This window comes from Carcharodon carcharias, chromosome 3, assembly GCF_017639515.1.
Source record: "Carcharodon carcharias isolate sCarCar2 chromosome 3, sCarCar2.pri, whole genome shotgun sequence".
In the NCBI taxonomy this organism is placed as follows: domain Eukaryota; kingdom Metazoa; phylum Chordata; class Chondrichthyes; order Lamniformes; family Lamnidae; genus Carcharodon; species Carcharodon carcharias.
The window spans coordinates 172,372,053-172,393,585 of NC_054469.1; the positions used below are offsets into that span (position 1 = coordinate 172,372,053).

The window sequence follows — 21,533 nt, forward strand, 5'->3', positions numbered from 1 at the left end:
AAGGCTCTTCAACAGCACCTTCCAAACCCATGGCCACTACCATCTAGAAGTTCAAAGGCAACAGATAGATGGGAACACCACCACCTGCAAATTCCCCTCCAAGTCACTCACCATCCTGACTCGGAAATATATCTCCGTTCCTTCACAGTTGCTGGGTCAAAATCCTGGCGCTCCTTTTCTAACAGCACTGTGGGTGTACCTACCCCACATGGATTGCAGCAGTTCAAGAAGACAGCTCACCATCCAACTTCTCAAGGGCAACTAGGGATGGGCAATAAATGCTGGCCCAGCCAGCAAAGCCCACATCCTGTGACTGAATAAAAAAAAGCAGGGAAGTTTGCCAAACCTTTATAAGCTTTGATTAGGCCACAACTAGAGTATTGTGGCCAGTTCTGATTATCACACTTTCAGAAGGATATGAGGGTCCAGAGGAGATTTACTAGAATAGGTCCAGGGATGATAAATTTCAGCTGTAAGGTTAAGTTGGAAATGCTGGGGTTATGCTCCTTGGAGCAAAAGAAATTGAGGGTGAATTTGAATCAGGTGCACAAGATTATAACAGGTTTAGGTAAGGTAGACAAAAATCTTTCTTGTTAGCTGATGGTACAAGGACTAGAGGACACAGATTTAAGCTTTTGGGCAAGAGCTGCAAGGGAGAGTGTGAGGAAAAACTTTTTTACCCAATGAGCGGTAGTGAGCTGGAACTCGCTGTCTACGAGATATTGGCAGCAAAGAAGATGAATGATTTCAAAAGGAGATTGGATGGGCATTTGAGGGAAATAAAGTTGCAGGACTGTGGAGATAGGGCAGGAGAATGGGACTGATTTGATTGCTGTACGGCGAGTCAGCATGGACACGATGGACTGAATGGCCTCCTGTGTCATAATGAATCTATGACCGTACGTGCTGAACTTTCATCTTCGAGACGGGTAGCACATGTTGGGAAATTTCCTGACTCAGCCTATCAGACCCAATTTTCTCAGGGTGGGGGTGGGTGCAGGATAGAGTCAGCTCTACCATCCTCAGAGGCAGCCACAAGGGCGGCTGAGTGCCAAATCAGGTTGCTTAAAAGGTCCACCTTGGTTCTCTGGAACGTTATCCTTGTTGCTTGCTTAGACTTTAGGTCCTCTAGCCCACATCCCTCACCCCTCCCATCTACCCTCCATGCCAACTCCAACTCATGCCCCTAACTCCCCCCCACCACCCCCTTTGGTCCTTCATACCCTCCGTGCTAACTCATGGCACTTCTGTGTCCATTTGCCCAGTATAAACACACTTTACAGAACCAATGAAGCCCATAGTAACAATGCATGTGTGGAACTACATAAAAGCAACCATTTGTAATTTTCTTCTAAAAAAAACTGCCTTTGCTACAACCCTATAAAAGTATCAATCAATGAGACATTTAAAGTATCAACAACAGAAGCCATAAGCCCTTGACATTACTTTACCTTATGCAAATAAATATTGAGCCATTGACAAATGAGATCAGATAAAAGTAATTCATTATAACGTCATAAAGCTGTCAATCCTCTCTGCACCTGTGTCAACAAACTCTCCCATATAATCCTTCTATGGGAGTCTGGGCTCTGTGCAGAGGAGTTGGCATGGAGGGACCATGGGCAAGACCTTGTAACCTTACTTTTCAAAAGGTTCCCCAATTCAAGCTATGGCTCATGACTCCTCTGAGATTTGTGAATTACGAGTCATGGAGAAACTGGCTCGACTCTACAAAAATTATGGGGATGTTAGGAGATGCCTAGGCCTGCAATGGAACCGGTCAGGTTGGGAGCGCAGGCTGCAGGTTAGCAACCCATACCCTTATCCAGCACCAGTGAAGTTTGAGGAGCAGCGGGAATCCCAGAATTGGGTCCCGTCTGCCATTTTTAAATCCAACCCCCAGCCTTCATTCTGATTTGGTTGAAGGCATGAAATTCCGGGTCAATGAATCTAAACTTATCTCTTCAGTATTTTTTTTAACCATTGTTCTTTGGAAAACAATTGAAGAGTTAAATTTCAATATTGAGTTTTAAAACCAAAGAATATTTGCACGTTTTAAGAAAGTAACACTGGTGACCTATCGAAAACGCCAGGAGGCGGGTATTGAATTATTTCCCTAAAAATTATTAAAACAGTTAGCCACTGTTAGCCCATCTCAGTGGTCAATTTGGGATAATTTTCATCTTTACCACCTGACAGTAACCTGGCTGAATGGATTACTTGCTCATTATAGAACTACATAATTCTTGTTCCTTTGATTTCAATGGAACAATAATTTATTAGGCTGTACAGTGGGAGGCTAGTCTGCTCTGCAAATCTTTGGTACTTGGCAAGGATTATTTGGCATAGGTCCTGCCTTTGGATTGTGAAATTGGAGATAAAAGCAGAGACCAATTGGGGGTTATTTTCCCAGGCAAGGCTAGGCGGGAATGTGCACTTGCAGGGAATTAAATAAATCCCCTGAAAGTGATGTTGAGTTGGGATTCTGCCATCATCCTGCCCTCTTCTGAAGTTCCCCAGGGTGGATTTGAAGACAAGCAGAGAAACCAATTAAGATACCTAAAAAGCCAATTAGGAACTATTTTAATCCTCAATTCTGGATTTCACAGCCAGGGCCTCACAGCAATTTGCCAGGGTCATTGAGGTGAATGAGCAGCAGGGAAGGTTTCTTCAGTGAAACTGACAAACAGAGAAGGTTTTGCTAAGTGAAACTGAAGAGCTCCAGCCTTGGCCAGATGAGAGGCTGCTGACTACCTCATTGCTTCTCAGAGAGCTATCATCGTTTGACAGGCGATTGCTGACTTCTTGGAAAGCATTTCATTGGTCAAGCACTTAACTAACCTGCTGCACTTCCCTGCTTCATCATGGCGTGGAAGCAGCTTTTGTAGTTCCACCTTGCACCTCTGATGAGGGGCAAGAGGAGAAGGAACATCTCTACCATCAGCAGCAGCAAATGGAACAACAGCAGTGCCTGTGTTCTCTTCAGTCACATCCTCCTCCTTAGTGCAGAGAGGATGGACATCGAGATCCAGCTGGAAGGAAATGAGACCCCCAATTCAGGGTCAGAGAATCCATTTTCTCAACATGTGCACTAGTGCCTCAGGATGATCAGGTGCTCATGACTATTCATTGTGACACCTACAGCCTCCTAGAACAAGACCTCCTTAATTGTGTAGCAGGTGGAGCAAACAGAAGAATGGAGAGAACACCTGGGAAGGTGCCTCCCTGGATCTCTTAGGGGCAACAGTGGGGTGAACTCTCCAACCAAGCAAGCAGGAGTGCGGGCGGCCAATGAAGTGGTCAGTAGGAGTGTGGTCATGTAGCAGGTGGGCATGCATTGTCAGAATATAGTGCCTGTCACTGGTGGGCCCCCTCCATTCCTCTGTTTGCTCTCTTCTGCAAGGAGAGAAAGACAGAGAACATTTAATAATGGCTTGTGTGGAGAAGAGGAAAGGACAGCATTTGTGGAGGGTGAGAAGTGGGTGTGAAAGGACAATAGGATGACAGTGAATGTGTGTGTTGGATAGGGAATTGAGGTGCCTGTAAAGAGAACTGCAAGATCTGTTACCCTGAGGTGGCAGTGCAAGAGAATGCTGAGAAAGCCAGAGGAGGACTTGGCACCTTTAAGTGTTCTGTCACTCACCTATCTTGCCTCTGAGGTCCTGGATTCTCTTGATGCACTGTCTCCAGTTGGAGAGACCACACTCCTGTTGTTCACTTCCTTGGCCACCTGCACTCCTGCTTGCTTGGTTGGAGAGTTCACCCCACTGTTGCCCCTCAGCAGGACCTTCATGTCAGGGTAAGAGATCCAGGGAGGCAGCCTTCCCAAGGTGTTCTTTCCATTCTTATGTTTGCTCCAATCTCAAAAATCTAAATGCTGGTGGTCCATTGTAGCTTATGTCATAGTCCATTTAATTAGTAATCCCTCCAACAGCAGAATGGATGCAGCATTCCACGCACTCTCCCTGATTGGTTGGGAAACCCAGAGAATGGGATGCTTATTCCATGACTCAATGAAAGAACGTTGGCAAAGCATGTTAATTATCAAACCGTTCCTGACCCGCAAATGGTCTTCTAGTAGAGACTAACTTGGGAAATTGTGTTCATTAATTGATAGCCAGCTTTTTCTATAATGATATATTTTATGTTTTTTTTATAATTATGGAAAAGCATGTTGTGCTGATTTAATTAAGTGAGATCAATCATAACTCTTTCTCCATCTGCTCATTCGATGTGAAATAAGTCAGCTCAATGATTCACATTTGGGCTTGCCTTACCAAATATTTTCTTGATCCTCCTTTGAAAAGATTGGAGAGGCACATATGTGGAAGAAACAAATATCTGGTTCAGATCATGACGAGGTACTATGATTAGACCTTTGAGTTATGCTATTTTATTGTTAGGTATTTTTCAGTATAGGCACCATCCATAAGATATGATGTATAGAAATAACTGCCCAAAGTAGCAGAATGATTATAACTTGTGGAGAATTTTTGCAATTTGAAAATTATGTTGCAATGCTGAATCCTTCATTCATACTCCAAACTGCAGCACTATGTTCTCTGATGACCTAATATTAAATGCTGTTGTCAAGAAACAGTTTGTTTAGTTTCATTAAATGTATGGTGGCAAACACAGGTAAGTTTTACTACTTTTTATTGAATGAACTAGCAGATGCTCAGAACAGACACACCGGAGTGAGTCTCGTCAACCTTTCCAGAAGTACTCCTTTAACTGGATATTGATAGCAGTTTTCTTTCAGGTTTGGAACTGCTACTTTGCCTTAATTACAATCATTTATTATCAATTACAATCAATGTTGCATCAAAAATCCCTGGAATGACAAGCCATGCTGCAACAGGTAAATTTTTTTAGTATAACTTGAGTTATGTATTTGCCTCATGACAAGAAAGTTAACAATCACAGAAACCTCCAGAGGTATGTACAGCTGACTATTTAAAGGGGTATTGTTCCTGCTGAAATTATCACATCAATTTTGACAGAACTTATAGCTGTTTAAAAAGTCTGAAGTATCTAATAACTCTCTTCTCCCATAATAATAATAAAAACACATTCCTTAGGGAGCAATATGGCAGCACGAAAAGTTGAATTTTTGCACCAGATTGCCCCTGTGGCTTCAGGAGTTGAACTTTCCCATGAAATCTTTTGGAAAGGTAATGGTGCATTTTGCATAATAAGTGTTTCTACTTGCAGTTATCTCCATTTTTTATTTCAGTACAATATAAAAGCAAGGAATGAGATTATTTAAAGGAAGGACCGTTAAATAATGAAGATCGTGATTTTGTGTTGAAACATTGACCAAAGTATTACGTAAATCTAATTCACTTATGTAAACTCATTGGTCACTGCATAGGACTTTTGCTAATTTATACTAAGAACCATGAGTAAAACTATTGCTGTATGAATAGAAGCAGTAAGTGTACAACTGAGAAATGAAAAGCACATGCATAAATAGGAATGAAAAATAGAAAATTGATGAAGAGGCTTGAGTATTTGAGTTCAGGACATGTTTTTGCTTTCCTTATTTATGAGGTTGCTTCCTTTTTAAAAGTTGTTTTAATACTTTGATACTATCCTCCCCCACTGTTTTAAATGGTGACTCACTGTCTTTTTGTGCTCTCCTCTCACGCTGTTTTAAATGCTGTCTCGCTCTCCTCTGACACTGTTTTAAATAGCGTCCTACTCTCCTTTCGCACTGTTTGAAATGAAGTCCCCTTTTCTTCTCACGCTGTTTTAAATGGGCCTAAATTCATTGAGCGTGCAGTCTGCATTTACATCTTTGAAAAGTCCATAACAATATTCCACATATAACAACTATATTTATATAGCACCTTTAATATAATAAAATTTCCCAGGCCACTTCACAGCCTCATTAATGCGCAAACCCCCCATATCTAAAGAATACAGAAGTGAACACTGAGATTGGTCTTTGGCCCTCAGTGCCAGTTGTACGACAATGTCCTTCATGTCACAAAACACTACAAACCAGAATAGTTGTACTAAGCTCAGAAAATCCCTAATATATACTCCATTTCAGAACTGGTTACCCCCATCATGCTCAGAGCAATCAAGGGAACTCAGAAGTTTGACTAAATTCAACTCTGTAAGATTCAGGACTGAAAGGTCCTGAGAGGTCTATACCTTATTATTTGGTCCCTCAATGAAGTACTTAAATGCTGAAATTTGTATGTACTTCAGTGCTTGTAATGTGGGAATGGTGTATTTGTAATTTTAATATAATTTTATTTCATTTGCGATTTTGTGTTTCTGTGATTTTTTTTTGACCCTTTTAATCACTTAGCCAATTACTACTTCCTTCTTACCGGCTGAATTTGTCTTAAATTATTACATGTTTGCATGTTTTTAACCTGATTACTTCGACTTTCTTTGACTTTTTTGATCTAAGTTATACTGCAATTCAGCCTTCGGGCTGTGAACATGTTTCTTGAATAAAATACATTATTATTATTATAAAACAAAATTGAACATCAGGCTACATAAGGTGATATTAGGATAGATGGCAAAAAACTTGGTCAAAGAGGTACATTTTAAGGAACATCATAAAGAAAGAAGGAAGGAGGAGAATCATAGAGGTTTATGCAGTGAATTCCAGAGCGTATACAGCTGAAGTTGCAGCCATTAATGGTGGAGCAATTGAAATTGGCGATGATCAAGAAGCTAGAATTGGATAAGCGCAGATATCTTGGAGGGTTTTGGAGCTGGACAAGATTATAGAGGAAGGGAGGGGTGCTTCCATGGAGGGATTTGAAGACAAGGATGAAAATTTTAAAATCTTACATTGGTTTCCAGTTAAGCAATGCAGTCAGCGAGCACAGGGGTGATATGTGAACAAATCTTGATGTGAGGACACAGGCAGCAGAGTTTTGAATAACCTCAAGATTATGGAGGATAGAATGTAGGAGACCAGCCAGAGTATGTTGGAATAGTCAAGTCTAGAGATAACATGAATGAGGATTTCAGTAGCAGATGAGTGAGGCAGTGGTGAAGTCGGGCAATGTTGCTGAGTTGAAAATATGTGATCTTAGTGATGGCACAGATGTGTGGTTAGACGCTCATCTTGGGGTCAAATTTGGCACCAAGGTTGCAAACAATCTGTTTCAGTCTCAGGTAGTTGCCAGGAAAAGGGATGGAGTTGATAGCTAAAGAACAGAGTTTGGAGCTGGGACAATTGACAATGGTTTCAATCTTCCCATTATTTAATTGGAGAAAATTTCTGATAATACAGGACTGGATGTCGGTTGGAAAAGCAGTTTGATAACTTAGCAACAATGCAGGAGTTGAGAAAGGTGGTGGTGAGCTACAACAGAATATCATCAGTGTTTATGTGAAAGCAAACACTGCTTTTGGATGATGTCGCTGAGGAGTAGCATGTAGTTGAGAAATAGCGGGGGCTAAGATTAGATCCTGATGGACACCAGAGGTAATGGTGTGGGAGCAAGAGGAGAAGCCATTGCTAGGGTACTCTGGCTATGATTACATGGATAAGAAATGAGGCAGGTAAGTGCAGTCCCACCCAGTTGGACGGCAGTGGAGAGACAGTTGGAGGAGGATGGTGTTGTCAGCAATGTCAAAGGTTGTGGACAGGCTGTAAAGGCCTTTAGCGTACCTCGCATGTGCATCGGTCATTAACAAATTGATGGATGACCAATTCATGTTGATTATTATACCACTTTGCTCATAAGGCCAGAGGGAAAAGCGCCAGTAAGGTAAAAAAAAGTCGTAATGAACACACAACTAACAGAAAATGGGTTAATTCCCTAGTGAATCTCTGTGGCATTGGGAGTTTTTTAACAAGGGTGTCATAAGTACTCTTATCAGAGACACAGCTTTATCATTGGGGGAAGCCTGGTTTCTGACATATTAAGCTGGGGTTTTCGTGTTTAATGGTACTTTGAAGGAGGGATCCCATAATGAGCGAACACAGGAAGAGGGGTCCATAACTTCTGAAAACAGTCGAGTGGTTCTGGGAATAAAGAGATAGGGTCAAATATTTGTGAAATCATGGACACTTTGCAGATCTTTAAAAATGGCAGATGTGGCCTGAATGCGGAAGTTCCACAACAATTTCCGACAGACCCCATTTTTATTGTTAGGGGAATGGGGTCAGGGTGTCACTCATACATGAGGGAAACCCGAACTCAATTGGGGCATTTGAACTCCGTGTTCAGGCCCCATTTTTGCTGTAGTAATGGCCTTAACCTGCAATGTGAAATTAGGATTTATGGAGGAGATGTAAATGCTCGTGAACAGTGGCTAAGGAATGTAGAACTTCAAGTTATTTGAATCCCCAATCCTTTAAAAAAATTTTTTTAAAAACAGCCTGCCTGTGTCATTGAGAGATGAAAATAACTGAAGCTGTAAGGTTATTTAAATTCCCAGCTCTCCACAAATTTGAGAAAAGCACAGCCTGCCCATGTCAGTGAAAGTTGAAATAAATCTATTTTAGCAGTTACAATAGCTGTTTGTTGACGTTACCCCAAGGGCTATCATTATTAATTCTCGGCTGCTTTCCACAACCTAGAATTAATCCAGTAAGGGGGTTGTAAGTTCACAGTTTGACTGACAGCTGAAAGAGATTTTTAAAGGTTTAGCTTTCTTTGATGTGGGTCTGTGGATACAAGTCTGTTTTTATAAGGAAGTAACTACTTTTGGGGCTTTTAAAGTTTTGAATGGGCTTGCATGAATGTAAGTATTGTTTTATTGCAGTGAAAGCTGTAATTGATATGTAGATCTTTATTTTGCTTCACCTCAACATGGCTCTGAGGTCTGCCAGTGGTGCGTACTGGGTGTTTTGGCATGGAGCTATAACAGGCCACTGGGGTGGGTGGGGGCAAGAGTTGGCATGGAAGGCATGAGGGACCATGGGGGGTCATGAGGAGGCATGAGTTGGCATGGGGAGTGGATGATGGGATGTGAGGAGTGAGGGCTAGAGGGCCTAACATTTAACAAAACAACTGGGATGAAGTCCCAGAAAACCGAGGCGGGCCTTTTAAACAGCAGGTCCTGTGGCTGTTTCTGATCTGTGTCCAGGGACGGCAGGCCCAACTCCATCCAGCACCTGCCCTCTGGAATGCAAGTCACAGCATATGGAACACTTTTTTTCCATGAGGCAATTGTGCCAAAACAGGAAATTTCCCAACTTGAGTTACCTGTGCAGGATCAAAAATCCAGCCTACAGACACTGGAATCTATGGTCACTGGGAGAGAATTCCCTCAATATCAAAAGAGGGAATTCCCAGGAATGGCCACCCTGGGAATTTGGGCTAGGGAGTTTTGAGCCCTGAAGGGAATTGGCGGTGCACAGGATCTGGGTAAAGGGGTTGGTGGGGATCTTGGTAGGGTGTGGTCCTGGCAAAGGTGGTTCCTTGGGTTGAGCTGGAGCTGGAGTGCAGTTTGGGAGCTTTGGGCAGGAAGGGTCTGGTGGAATTGGGAATGCTGGGGTTTGCAGTACATGAAGGAGAACAAGATTTAACTTGCTAAGAGTCCTGATCGGCAAGCAAAAATAGAAAAATTCTTAGCTTCCCAGGAAGAAAGATGGCAAATATGTCCCAAATCCCTGGAACAGTATCATGGGTATGAAGGGGGTATACTGCCAATACCTGCAACTGGTGCTCTGCTGTTTTAAGAGCAGAGGTGGTGGTTTAGCAAGGGCCCAATGAAGAGTTGACTATTTTTCATGTCTGGCTTCTAACACAACCAGGGAAGCAGGGAATGGATTTCCCTGGCTTGCTCAGGCTTCGGAGCCTTTCCTGGATCCCCAATGGGATTGAGGTCAGCTCTCAGCTGGCTAGAGTTCTAATGAGGCCAGTTGAAGTTTGAAGAGAATCTGAGAATTTCCCCATTACGTAGGTTGAGGATTCAATTTATTCCCCCACTTACATTAAAATTTAGCTGAATATACAAAACTGGGCAGAATCCTGGTGAAATTGGATTCTGCAGCAAATCCTTGAGATGGAAAATTTCCTTCCCTGCCAGAACTCAGGACTTTCAGGCCCTGTGTGATTAGTGGTAGGTCTCTGGAGTTTCAAGAAACAACAGGAGTTAGGAGGCCCAGTTTTCATTGCTGCTGGATAATCTTGAAAAAATTTCACTGCTACCAACTGAAGAGAACCTGAGCTCCAGAAGCTGAGACAGCAAGCATAGTGTAACACAGCTTATATTCAAATGTTTCTTGGAAAGTATAGCTTTATTAATATCTAACTTTAGTACTGTGTGACTGAATTTACATCTTGCTAGTTGTTATGATGCGGCAGATGATGTGTGCCACACGGATCAAATCCACTAGGGAAATTTGATCGCACTATCACAACGGTTTTGCAATTTGTATTTATTTCAAGATATGTGCCCTAAATTCAGAAGTAGTAAGTCCACCAAGACTTTCAGAGATTTTTTTAAAATAAACTACAAATTACTACTATTATAGCTCCTAAAAATCCCTAATTAACCCGGCTCCCAGTTACACCCCCTATAAGGCAATGGTCCAAAAATAGATTTTCAGATTTTAAACAGATCCAGCAAATCAACACAATATCCTGGCTAGTAGAATTCACAAAGCTATTTGTGGGAATAAACTAGGGAGGACAAATTTAGCTACACATGATTTGAGTGTAGAAGTTTAAGCTTCAATAAGGCAACATCCTTATAGATTAAATCCAGCAAAGTTATCACAAGTACAGAAAGACGTTGAATTCATGCTTCGAAATGACATCACAGTCTAGTTGCAGTGACTAGAATTCACCTATTGTGATGGTCCCAAAACCATATGGAACACAAAGACTATGTGTGGACCATTGAAAGGTGAATGCAGAGACAAAAGTGGATTTATATCCTATACCACAATTGGAAGATTGCATTGAGAAAGTGGGACAATCAAAGTTTATCACAACGTTTGGCTTGCTGAGAGGATATTGGCAAGTACTGTTATTGGAGAGAGCAAAGGAGATGTCAGCTTTTGTGACACCAGATGGACTATATCAGTTTAAAGTCATGCCATTTGGTATGAAAAATGCACCCGCAAATTTCAAAGACTGACAAACAAAGTAATTGCAGGACTGAGCAATGTGCTGTTTACATTGACAACTTGATAGTTTTCAGTCAAACGTGAGATGAGCATTTACAACATCTGGAGGAATTATTTAGTTGGCTGCAAGAAGCTAATTGGCTGATGAACTTGGCTAAAATTGTATTCGCAAAAGCGTAAGTTACATAGGCAATACCATTGGACATGGTAAGGTGGCTCCGAGAGATGTGAAAGTCAAAGCTATCGTGGATTTCCCCGTGCCAACAACAACAACGATTTCTGGACGTGAGTGAGTTTTACCAGAAATTTGTACCAAATTTTAGCCAAGTGTTGCTCCACTGACTGAATTATTAAAAAAGAACAGGAAGTTTCAATGGATGCAGGAGTGTCAGAAGCCACTTGACAGTTTTAAAAACTGTATTGACTATGACACCAGTTTTGGCAGTACCTATTTATACCATGCAATTTAAGTTGGCCATTGACACAAGTGATATCGGCATTGGGGCTGTACTGTTACAAGAAATTGAAATTGGAATTGAAAAACAGATAAGGGTATTTTTCACAAAAGTTGAATGTACAACAGAGGAAATATTCAACAGTCGAAAAGGAGATTCTGGGTCTGGCGTTAACGTTGCAACATTTTGAGGTTTACATTGCAAACAATTCATCAGAAATAATTGTTTATACAGACTACAATCCTTTAAAATTTCTAGACAGATTTTGAGGCTGAAGTGGAAGGCTGTTCAGATGGAGTTTATTACTTCAACCATTAATCTACAGATTATACATGTGGCTGGATGAGAAAATCTAATTGCAGATGCATTGTCAAGAGTTTAAAGCTCAAAGAGAAATTGGACATTTAAAACCTGGGCACTGGACTGAAATGACTTCTGTTGATACCAAGGATGTGTATATTTATTTTTTATGTTAATGCATGCATCTGGTAATGTAATAGTATCAGTGTATAGATAAGTATAGTAGGTAATGTAAGATGGGTTAAGAAAATGAAGCTGTCTTTTTAAATTATAATGGTTCATTTTTTGATAAGGAGGGAAGTTTCATGAGTATAATAATTTTCATAATATTTTTCTGGTTTATTGTAAAGTAAGTTTAGAGGGGGTTGTGTTGCCACTTTCTCATTAACACATTACTCTTAAGGTAATAACATTCTGGAATACATTCTGCCTCTGTTTCTGAATAAGCTGCCTGATATAATTATTTTATTTGTGGATCCTTCTGTTGTAACTCTATCAACTGCCTTGAGCTAAACACCTCAGCCGCATTCCCTTCCATTCTTTCTTCCAGAACAATCTTATCAAAGGCAGTGTCAGCTAATTGAACTTTAACATCTTTTCCCAGCCTTTTAACTTCTTTCTCTTCCTGTTTCAACCCGTGAGCTTGTGATCTTGTTACCACACAATCTGGAAATGATCCAGGATGCTCCCTCTGCAACTACCATAGGCATCACCCACATCTGTGACCCAGCTATATCATTCCCTAAAATAAATGGAACCCCTGCAATGGGCAATTTTTCCACTACTGCAACAGTCACCTCATCTGTTTTCCACTTACTCTTTAAAGTTATCTTCCACAGCGAAATAGGTTTAGCATATCCATGAACCCCACTCATTACCACTTATTCCTGCAGCATGCCCTCTGAACAACACATATCGCTATCCCATAACATTAAGGATTGACTAGCCCCGTGCCTCTTAAAATTTTAATATCTTTACCTGCTCCACCCTATACACATGGAAAGACTTCCCTTCTTTAAACATCTCTACAGCCTGTTCCTCAGAACTCTTAGGTAAATTGTGAACACATTCCCACTTCTTTACCTATCACTGATTCTTCCTGCTTTACCTGTACACAAACCACTGGTCTTTCCTGTGCCCGAACCTCAGAACCCACAGTACTTCTACTTCCAGAACTTCTCTGCATCCCAATAATTGCAACAGATTTTCCCTGTAATTTCCAACACATTGACTTCATGTGCCCTACTTTATTACAATTAAAACACTTCAATTTTCGAGTGTCACTTTTACCCTCAGCACCTTCGTTTCTAGTCTGAGAAAAACTTCTTGGAATTTCCACCTACTCTTCCTCTTCCCTGACTACCTTTCACCTTCCCACTTTCTATCCTTCTCTGATTTAAAAGGTGGCGAGAAAATTGCAATTTGTTTTTGAGTCTGACCATAAACTTGTGAATGGAATTAAAATCTGTGACATGAATCATCAGGATATTTCCCAATCTTGCAGCTTAACCCAAATCTCTACAATATGATTGATTTCTACATGCTTACAATATTTTTGAATATTACTTAGCAGTGGAGATTTTCAAGGCAAATTCCAAACTGGAGTTGACCTGTCCTAGATTAATTTGCTGAATTAAAGCTAATTCAGACAGGCTGAGTTTGAAATCACATTGGTGACGAATGATAAGGTGCGGTGAAGCAATATAGATCCATCGGCCGGGATTTTTTGGTCCTGCCCACAGTGGCGGGCAGAAGGAAATCAGTTTTCCATCGGCATAAAAACAGGTTACGATCATCTGCTCCCACCCTCAATGGCTGCGTGCTTTTCCCACTGCACCATGCCAGGAATGTCATTTGAATACATTAGAATATAATGATTTTGCTATTTCTAGACTACCTTGTTGAAGTCTTTGAAGAATATCAAGCCGAAGTGTCTGACTATTCTCTTGTTGAAGACTTGTATGTCGTCAATGACTATGAGGTGCTTGCACTGTTCAAAGTACTACTGCAATATCGGATTGTGGGAATATAGCCTGGCCATCCTTCCAGACAATATTTTCTGATTTTGAGATATTCTTCTTATTGCTGGGCTTGTTTTATTTCCTGCAGCTTTTTTGCAGTAGTTGATAATTGCTGAGTGATTAAGTGATGCTTGAACCTCCTCAATGAAGTGTAAATCCTCTTGTTTGGTTCCTTCTGATGGTATTCATGACAGTGTGTCTGCTGTTGTTTGATGCTTTCCTTGAACATCAATCTTAGTCTGAACCACTGGATTCTTGGCTGCATCTTCACAATTTCTTTCATGTTCAGAAGGGTGACAATTGACTTATGGTCTGTTCTAATTTTGACATAACATAGACTGAAAATTTTTTGCACACCCACATTGTTCCCAATGCTTCTTTTTCTATTGTGGCTTACCATTGTTCTGTTCCTGCTAGCGATCTAGAGGCATAGTAAACTGGTCTATGATTTCCGTCTCTGCACTTGAAATAAAACTGCCCCCAGACCTGTAGCCAATGCATCTGCTGCTATTGTGGTTGGTAATTCTGGGTCATAGAATTCCAGGATTTCAGAAGAGATTAAAAGTTGGTTAATCCTTTCACGAGCATATTGCTGGTCCACATTCCAGCACCACTGTTGACCCTGTCGCAACAGCTATCTCAAAGGCTCGTTGACCTCTGCCAAATTTGATAGGAACTTTCCTACTTGGTTGACCATGCTAAGGAATCTTTGAAGCTCAGTTACATTCCTGGGTTGTGGAAATTCTCTGATTACTTTCGTTTTTTTTATGGATCAGCTGTGATTCCAGTGGCTTGTCTTATGTGACCTAGATACTTGATCATGGGTTGGACGAATTCACATTTTTCATTCAGTGTTAGGCCTGCATTCTGTAAGACTGTCAGGACGGGTGAGGCCTAGGTTGGCCTTTGCCCCAATTGAGGCCCTTAAGAGGCCAATTAATGACAGAGTAACTTTCCCTGCATTTGCCTCTTTAGCCCTAACCTCATTAGAGCATTGCCTACACACCAGTGTTAAGTATTTCACTTGGCTGTAGCCTGCAATTGTTATGTATTTGAGATTGCCAAAGGCAATCTGTCTGCATGCACACTAGCAAATGAGTTGAAGCTGTATTTACAACTTAAATTATTTTAATTTTTATTTATTTACATATGCATTATTTTATGAAAGGCATTTGCAGCCAGCAGAGAGAGAGAAGTTCAGTCTATCAGCCAGGGCTAGATTCTCAGCTAGTTTCCAGATGTGAATTTACCCATTCCATAATGACCATGTTCACTAAATCTTTCTTTTGCATTACTATTGGGTTTGAACAAACATATGAAATAGTTATTTTTATGATGCACTTTTGCAAAGCAAAAACTGTATCCATCTGACATTATTAATCTCCAGCTAAAATCATCAAACATATTAATGACTTTTCATAAATTCTGCGTGATGACCTTTGGACATAACTTTTCATCAGATGATTCCTTGTCAATCTGTTCACTTTAACAGCATAGATACAAAAGTGCTGATTGCTCCATTTTTTAAAACACTTTTCGCAGGACTCTATTGGCAGATTTCCACCAAATTAACAGCAGTTACCTAAATGGTGCTGGATCCATGACTATTTAGATCTGAATTTAAATCCCTGCAGAGTTTAATTTATATTGATACGTGGTAGAGAATGAGCTAAATCAGAATTATTCAGATTCAGTTTGGCTGCAACCCTGGGGCCCCTAAGTCTTCCTCATGTAATTTGCTAGATGTGAGGAAACCCAGCAACTCTCCTCTCCATCTGGATTGCCTCTACCAGTTCTACTGGTTGCAGATGCATGTCTATTGGCAAGGATACCTACCATTGGCATGGTAATTAAGGGATTCTCTCCCTGTGCCTCAGATGTCTCTTGGCTATTGTTTTTCACCATCAAAGATCTCCCCTTCTCTCCTGCTCTGCTAATGAAATCTGAGAATACAGTAACACACTCTATTCGAGCTATAATCAGCTGCACCACAATGTGCTAAATGTGGAATGGTACTTGACAGTCCAGGCATTTTGAGCTCCTATTTCAACAATACCACCACAGAGAGGTGCCATGTGGACGCCAAGCACTTCACAGAGAATGAGAGAAATTTGGTGGGCCATTTCTTCCTTGCCACTCTGGTGTTCCACCACTTTATTGTGGAGCAGCATTAACGAAACCAGATGTGCATCTTGACCTATTGATTTCTGAGGATATGCAGCACGAGAAGAGTCAACATAAAAAATCTGATGTTTTGTTCCAAGCATTGTCAGGTACAATGGAAACCGCTCCTATTAAACTGATGATGGGGATTATAGGAATATTGAAACATAGGTAGGTCAGTCAGCCCGTCAAAGCTGTTTTACCATTCACTAAAGTCATTGTTGATCTGTAAACTCCAAATGCCTTCATTTGCCCCATATCCCTTAATACCCTTGAGAAACAAAAATCTATCAATTTTATGTTTAAAATTAGCAATTGATCTAGAATCGTTGCTGTTTACAAAAGAGAGTTCCAAACTTCAACCACCGTCTGTGTGTAAAAGAGTTTCCTAACTTCGCTCCTGAAAGGTCTGGGTCTAATTTTAAGACCTTGTCCCCTAGTGTCCCCTATACTCCAACTGCTGAAACTACACTATGGTTTCCCCTTAATATCTTGAAAACTTCAATCAAATTACCCTTAATCTTCAAAATTCCAGGGAATACAATCCTAGTTTGAGTAAGTGCTCCTCCAATTTTAACCTTTGGAGTCCAGGATTTACTTTAGTAAAGGGACCCTTCCAAGATTAGTATATCCTTCCTGAGATGTCATGCACAGACTCAACACAGTATTCCAAGTGTGGTCTAACTAGATTTGTATAGCGATAGAATGATTCCTCCCGCTTTTGTTTTATTCCCCCTCAATGTCCACCAGCATCCATTAATCTTTTTGATTATTTTCCATACCCGCCCATGACATTTTCATGATCTAGTGCCATGGATCTCTAAGTGCCTTTGGAATGCCAAAGTTTCCAGCTTTTCACCATTTAGAATATACTCTAATTTATCCTTCTCAGTTGAAAGTGGATGACCATACAATTGCCTACATAAAATGCATTTTTCACATCTTTGCCCTTTCACTTAATCTACACAATGCCACCTATCTTTGTGTCATTGGAAAACTTGTATGTGTGGCTCTCTATTCCATCATCTAAATCATTAATAAATGCAGTGAATATTTGAGGCTCCCAATACAGATCCCTGTGTGATACCACTAGTCACATCCTGCGCCTTCCCATTATCCCTGTTCTTTGTCACTTGTCACACTGCTAATTTCTGAACCAGGTCAGTAATTTGCCCTCAATTCCATAAGCTTCAGCTTTAGCTAACAGTCTCTTCTGAGAGAATTTATCAAAAACCTTCTAGACGTACATATAAATAACATGCATTGACATTCCTCAATCCTCTACTTTAGTCACTTCTTCAAAGAGCTCAGATTCATTAGGAATGAACTACATTTTGCAAATCCATGACAATTCTCTCTGATTAGCTGTAAATTTTCCAAATGTTCATAGACCCTAGTAAATTTTCAACAACTAATGTTAGGTTAACTGATCTATAATTCCCTGGTTCCCCCATCACCTTTCTTAAATAGTAAACTCGCATGTACAATTTTTCAATTGGAAAGAATTGTTACTGAATCGAGAGAACTTTGGAATATTATGGTTAGGCCATCTGCAATGTTCTCACCTACTTCCTTTAAAACTCTGAAAAACACCAGGTTCTGTGGTTTGACATTATTTAGTGCTATTATTTTCTCCATTTTTGTTATTTTGCATTTGTTAATTTTTGTGAATCCCTGACCCTGATTCCATGTTAGTTCCCTTGGGATATCTGGCACACTGAACTCTCCCGCTCCTATAAATGCCGATGCAAAGTGATTAACACATCTACCATCTCCATATTTTTGTTTACACTATCGCGTTATCAGTTTTTAAAGAGCCCACACTGCTCTTAACCAACCTCTTTTTCTGTAACTGTAAAAATTGTGTTGATTTTGGAAGTATTTTGTGTCTCAGTTTCTGTTCCTGCTGCAACCAGAATGCACCTTCCCTTTAAGAGATGCAGTCTGACTTTAAGTAGTGCCCGACTAGCTTTAAATGGTGTTTTGAACAAACTTGGGCCCCTTGCTGAGGCTCGCTGCCACTCAGCAGCATGTTCAGTGTTGGCTGCATGCTACGATTATTATAATTAGCAGGTAGTACAAAGCTTGTGTGTTACCTGCATCACTTTGAATGGATGTGGATAATTGCATCTCATTGGGGTTATCTAATTTAGCCCCCTAACACAGAAAGTTTAGGTTTCAATTAGCCAGCATGGACATTCTTTAATCCACTGAGTATAAACATGTATTCCATGACTATTGGTTTTGTCTCCTGGATTCTGAAGGTGTGAGGGACTAGTTGAGTGAAGAGCCCTTAGTCATACTCTTTCCTTCTGCAGAACTATTTGCTCAGCAATACTTAAGTCTGAAGCTGCAAACTAGATCCAAAAGTATAAATGGCAACAGCATGTGAGATGACCAGTATCATCCAAGGTTATCCTGAAAGGATTCAGCTGTGATATATCTAATGGAACATTAAAGAAAAGCCTCTAATATCCTTCCTCCAGACAACAACTATTTCAGACAGTATGCATTGTTCATTGCGTATTGTTCATATGTATAGCAGATGTGCAAGGAAAATACTTTATTTAATAATACAAGTAACGGGAGTTAATAATGTTGAATTGAATGCTGCTCCTTTGCTCCTAGTAATTCTGGTGAAATCAGCACCAGAAGCTGAATGATAACATGATCAGGCCCTGACTTTTGAATTTCAGTGAGCCCTTTGCATAGCTAGTGCAAGAGCCTTGCTGGCTGGTTGGCTGAAGCATGCTTGTTAATGTGTGTGTGTCATGAGGCCAGTGACAATTGGGTGAATAGGTCCCTTCAAGGACTTGTACCAACCCTCCTCCCGCTCAACCCAATGTTGGTGTGCAACTTGGGGGTGTGATGGGGAGTTAAAGTTATGCATGTAACAAAAACAAGAAGTAGTGGAGGAACACAAAGGATAACGATAAGAAAAATAAAAGCGGAAAATCCAGATGTTGAAGGCTGGAGGGGTCAGGGGCATGATCATTTGGAAAATATTAAAATTTTAAAAACATGCATTCTGGGCAATTTTAAACACTTTTATATTTCATAATTAATATATTTTAAAAAAGAAAGGAAAAAGCAAAACAACATTTGGATTTTTTTCAGGACAACAAGGCAATCACTTCCCTGAAAGTTACTGCTGCAGTCACTTTCTTGTATCCAGTATCCACCCATTCCCTCTTCGACCTGACAAGTGTTCTTCCCTGCCCCAAATGAATTTAAGGCTGGCAATCTTCTTCCATCACTCCATTTTGGAACATTTCTTCCTCCATCCCTTTCAGAAAGGCAACATTTTGCCTCCAACATTCTTGTGGCTCAACTCAGTTTTTCCCCACCTCCTCCTCGCCACTAGATTCAAGTTGGCCCATTTTCCCTTTCCAGAGTTAATACCAATTAGATTTTCAGATGGTTGAGCCATTTTCCACCCTGCTTCAAGCAGAATGGTGCCAGTTGCTATTGACCCATTAAGAAGATCACAGTCAAACTAACTGAACTCTCACATTGACTTGAAATTTCAAATCATATTGTCTTCTGATCAAACCCTACAACATCCTGAAGCAGGTATCTCAATACTACCTTGCTGAGTTACCTTAGGTAATCATTATTGCATCAATTTGTACTACTGTAAAATATGTGATACTAGGGAGGATGAGCACAGAACTAAGCTGTAAACGTGAGCTGATTCAAACCTGGCTTTTTCCACATAACAGTTTTTCTAGATTTGGCCTGAGTTAAATTTTTTTGCAGAGCCAAAGTGGAAACTCCCAGAAGAGCCAACTTTGCTTTTGAATAAATGAATTTTGTGGTTCCGATCTGACAGGAGATTCTGTTTATCCCTATTAGACATTTTTTTTTATTTGTTCATCGTGCCGCACTTATTACCCATCCCTAATTGGCCTTGTTCAGAGGCCATTTAAGACCCACATTGCTGTGGGCTAGAGTGATGTGTAGGCCAGACCAGGTAAGCATAGCAGATTTCCCTTCACTAAAGGACATTAGTGAACCAGGTTGGTTTTTACAACAATTGGAAATAGTTTTGTGGTCATCATCAGAAATTTAATTCCAGATTTTTTTTTGTATTGAACTCAAATTTCACCATCTGGTACAGTGAGATTTGAACTCAGGTCCCCAGAGCAATTCCCTCGGTCTCTGGAATACTAGTCCAGTGACAATACCCTTAAATCATAATTAAAATCATGCATAGATACTTTAATAGGTAGTTTTCAGCTACTGGGAGAGTTTTCAACCCTTCTACCATTTTAACTAATAAACAGATTGTACAGAAAGTTCCATGAGTCAATGGATGGAATTTTCCATTTTTGAAATTAATTACCGTGGCGGGCATATTCCGCGGCACATTTCCTGCTGTTGGAATAGTGGGAAGTTGTGCCTGATTCGGTGCTTGGAAGCTCATCACTTATACACAGGTGAGTATCTCTCCAAAGTGTGAATACAGCTTTCAGAGCTTACAGGCTTCCAAGGTGGGGTCGCCATTCACTGCATAACAACGGATTTCCCGCGTTCGCCAATTTTGGTGGGCTTTGCAAAATGATGGTGGTGCGCTTCGGGAAAAAGAATTTTCAACAATGGCTGCGTGGGTTGGCGGTCTGCCGACTAGATTTAATCAGTGATGTAGTGTTGCGAGTAGCGAGACATTTGAATGAACCGCAGGAATTACTGTTTAATGACTTGGACGGTCACAAGGTTCCTGAGAGTTGAGTTAGTTAATTATTAATTTTTTTTTCTGTTCAATGTGTTGAGGCTTGGAGTCGGGAATCAGGACTAGCGATGGGCTTTTTTTAAACGTTGCTTCTGATTGTATGAGTGAAAGGGGCAGCTTGGAAATGAAAAGGATTTAGTTCACCCTTGCAGGCTATGAACTCTGTATGCTGAAGCTGGACTTCCAAGGGAGTTTTGTGGAGTCTTCTGCTGCAGTAAAACTTCTGCCTCCAGCTTCCAAGCTCTTCTCTCTGGAACCTTTCCTAGCAAATTTTCTCAGCATCTATCGCTTCAGTTGGGACCTTCTTTCAATTCAGAATCCATTGAAGGTATCCTTTTTCTTAATCTTTCAGCATTTCTATGTGGATGAGGTTTTTTGATCTGGAGCTGCCACCACGTTGGGATGGTGTTGGTTGTAGAACATGTCTCTTAAAGAAGTCTTTGTAGTCTTCTGTATGTCAACAGCAAGTCTTTATTTATTACTTGTAATTACATACAAATATACAGTAAAGGGTGCAAGCTTGGAGCCTATGAGTCTTTGAATTGTAATGGAGGTTTGCAGATGCATCCCAATCTGATCAGTGTAAATGTGGACTGAGATTGTTATCACAGTGATCTGTATCTGTAGGAGCATTGTATTTAGATTTTCCCTTTGAACTTATTCTGGTTGCAGTTGAAGTGCTTGTTGTTTCATGATTGGGAACTTTCCTGATTTGACATTGATTCTGTCTCAACGTGTGCCATTTGGTGTGAGTCCCTCCTAAGATCTTGGTTCAGCAAATATTCTAGCTACCTCAGCTG

At 40.6% G+C, this 21,533-nt stretch overlaps 1 protein-coding gene across 1 annotated transcript in view; it reads left to right on the forward strand.

Moving 5' to 3' along the window:
* fbxl7 (F-box and leucine-rich repeat protein 7) overlaps positions 1-21,533 on the forward strand; it is a 391,183-nt gene that overhangs the window by 184,474 nt on the left and 185,176 nt on the right. The gene's annotated exons all lie outside the window — the stretch shown is intronic.